The sequence below is a fragment of the Gavia stellata genome, chromosome 34 (assembly GCF_030936135.1).
Source record: "Gavia stellata isolate bGavSte3 chromosome 34, bGavSte3.hap2, whole genome shotgun sequence".
NCBI classification, from domain to species: domain Eukaryota; kingdom Metazoa; phylum Chordata; class Aves; order Gaviiformes; family Gaviidae; genus Gavia; species Gavia stellata.
This window is the reverse complement of record NC_082627.1, coordinates 2,244,348-2,247,192: the sequence shown is the minus strand read 5'-3', so window position 1 is coordinate 2,247,192 and position 2,845 is coordinate 2,244,348. Positions and strand designations below refer to the sequence as shown.

At 58.0% G+C, this 2,845-nt stretch overlaps 1 non-coding gene across 1 annotated transcript; it reads right to left on the bottom strand.

The window, feature by feature from the left end:
- Window positions 1-2,182: 2,182 nt before the first annotated feature.
- TRNAF-GAA (transfer RNA phenylalanine (anticodon GAA)) lies at window positions 2,183-2,255 on the bottom strand. Its single transcript has one exon. It is a non-coding gene; the product is annotated as a tRNA-Phe (tRNA).
- Between the last annotated feature and the right edge of the window lie 590 nt (window positions 2,256-2,845).

Sequence of the window (2,845 nt, the reverse complement as noted above, 5' to 3'; positions counted from 1 at the left end):
GGCCCCTTCACTGTCTCTGCAGGGTGATGGGGCAGAAGGCGGCTCTTGCTGCAGGCACTGCTCCCACCCTCTGGCCTACCCTGAGCCCCCTCTGCCACCCACAGAAACAACCCTCTGTGTCACATCTGTCCCCAACTCCACATCAGGAGCAGAACAACAGGGTGAGGGAAAGACCCTCCCTGGGATGAGGTGCCCCCACGCTCTGATGGCACCCCAGGGCATGCGGAAGGGGGACATGGGGGCAGAAATCTCACACCCCCCTCATGCAGGGACCAGGTCTCCCCCTGTACCCCTCTGCCCCCCAGCACCCCTGGAGATGGGGTGAAGGGCAAGCTTCCATCTCCCTGGGGCTGCGGGTGTGGGTTGGGCTCAGGGACCTTCCCATTCCTGCAGCACTGAGCACTGTCCTGAGGGCAAAGCCGTGCCCTCGGACAGCCCTGGCTGGGGTCTCTGGGGCAGGGTGGGTGCGCATGTTCAGCTGTTAACTGAGAGGTCGATGGATTGAGCACACGCAGGGATGGTATCTTCGCGGTGCTACAGCTGGGACCATTGTCTTGCCCAATGCCATAGAATTTTCCCCACGGAGCCCCTGCCTGGCAGAGAGGGTTTGGGGGAATCCAAACCAGAGCACAGTCACTGTGAACTTCTGGAGTGCTTGAGTGGAGTGAAGGGGATGGACTACTCATCTGTTCCGCTTTACACACATGGCCCCAAAGCTCAAGAACAACCTCGAAGGACTTTGGGAGCAGTGATAGCTCTGCAGACACCTTCTCTGTGGATAAGCATTTTCAAGCTCGTGCTCAAAGCTGGCAAGACAGTAACCTTGCTTGGACAGATGGTCTCTCCTTCTCCCTCCTTCACTTGTGCTCAGTCAGGACAAAAGCCAAATTTCTCTGAAGGAGAATCCCTGGGGAACTGGCTGAGACATCAGAGCTGCAGGGGTCTAGGACATGCCCATTGCTTTGGGACTATAGTCCAGGATGTGCCATTCCTTGGCCTGACTGGTTGACCTGGAAGAGGCTGCGACTGGAGACAGAGGGGGGTGTGCTGTGTTGCCGTCATCACTGTGTTCCTAATGGTCAAGCAGGGTTCCGTAGCAGCAAGAGGTTGCAAGAGGGGACCCCAACATCTTGTTGGAGCTCATGAGCAGGTCTTTCTTCCTCTGGGCAGGGACTGATGGCTCTGAGGGTCTGCAGCTGGGCTGGACAGTGCAGTCTAGTGGGTGAGCAGGTTGGGATAAGCAATGGGGGAAAAACTGAGACACTTGTGCTGTGGGCCCTGGGTCTGGTGCTGAGGGGATGGAAAACACAGACACATGTGCGATGTCAGGATATGCAGAGGAAAGTCAATGTGGAGAGGTAAAGTGACATCCAGTGTTTGAGCTGGGGCTGTTGTGAAGACACTGTGACAGTTAGTGACCTTCTGTGCAGGACTCCAGGCAGCCACTGCTGGCATTTCTGTCCCAACTTGTGCCCTTGCAGCAGGAAGGAACTGATGCAGAGGGATGTTCATGTGGGGCCCCAGAGGGATCCCCCTGTGCTTTGTGTGCCCTAGCTGATGCCCAGAGAGGAGCACATATGTATTTCACCGATCATTGCGGCAGGGGGGCAACAGGGGCCAAGAAACTCTGCTCGGGACAGCGCATGACTAAACAACACTGGTGCCCAGGCACTACAGTGGATGATCCTCAGCACGGCTTTGTCAACTGTCCTGGGCACATCAGAGGTCTCGCTGCGACAGACACCTGGAGGGAGGATGCTGCCTTTCAGGCCTCAGCTCCAGGGAGTGCCTCTCCCTGGGACTCAGGGGATGGCGGCCTCTGGTCTGGGAACTGAGGAGCAGGTGAAGGTGTGTGAGGAGGGGAGCAGTCAGTGCAGCATCGAGAATGGCAAAGAGGAGAGAGACAGGGTCCTTGCAGAGACCCCGCAGAGGAGAGATCCCGGTCACTTTGGAGCAAGGAAGTAGGGACAGCAGGAGACCACCCCAACGGAGCACTGACTGGAGAGTCCTGCCCAGGGGGAGGCTGGGGACTTGTGCTGCTGGAGGAAGGCTCCTTCTAAGCTGCAGATCTGCAGCTGCAGAGCAGGGACTCTGCTCTGGCAAGAGGTGAAGGAGCAAGCAGGACTGGGGCAGGCTGGAAGAAGGCAGATGGGCTCTGCCAAAATCTAAGGGAGAAAATCATTGCTGAAGCCCGGGGTTGAACCAGGGACCTTTAGATCTTCAGTCTAACGCTCTCCCAGCTGAGCTACTTCAGCCCTGCCCCAGCAGCCCTTCTCCCTCTGCCACCCATGCCAGGCCGCAGGCTGACACACAGGAGGAGCGCTCCTCAGGAGGCTTCCCAGGGAAAAGCTGTGCCCAGCCGCGGGCAGAGGGGACCTGGCCTCTCCCTGCCTCCAAGGCCAGGTGGGCTCCAGGTTTGGTGGAGGCCAGCTTACACTGGGTGTGCCAAGATGTCTGAGGGCCTTGCACAACCGCGGCAGTGGCAAAGGCAAGTGGGCAGATGGGGCATGTGCAGTTGTAAAGGCTGAGGGTGGAAGAAGCGTGGGGCTGGTGGAAGACCTTGTCTCTTTCCCCATGGAAGGTGTCCTCCCACCCTTTTCTCCCTGGCTCAACTTACCTCCTTCGTTCCCAACTCTTCTACCTCCTCCTCCCTGAGCAGTGCAGGGGGATGGGGAGTGGGGGTTCCAGTCAGTCCGTAACCGTTCCTCTCTGTGTCTCCTTCTTTCTGACACTTCTCCCATGGGGTCCCTCTTACCGCTACAGTCCTTTGAGACAAACCTGCTCCAGCATGGGCTCTCCTCAAGCCACCATTCTTCCAGGAAATAGCCAACATCTCCAGTGTTGG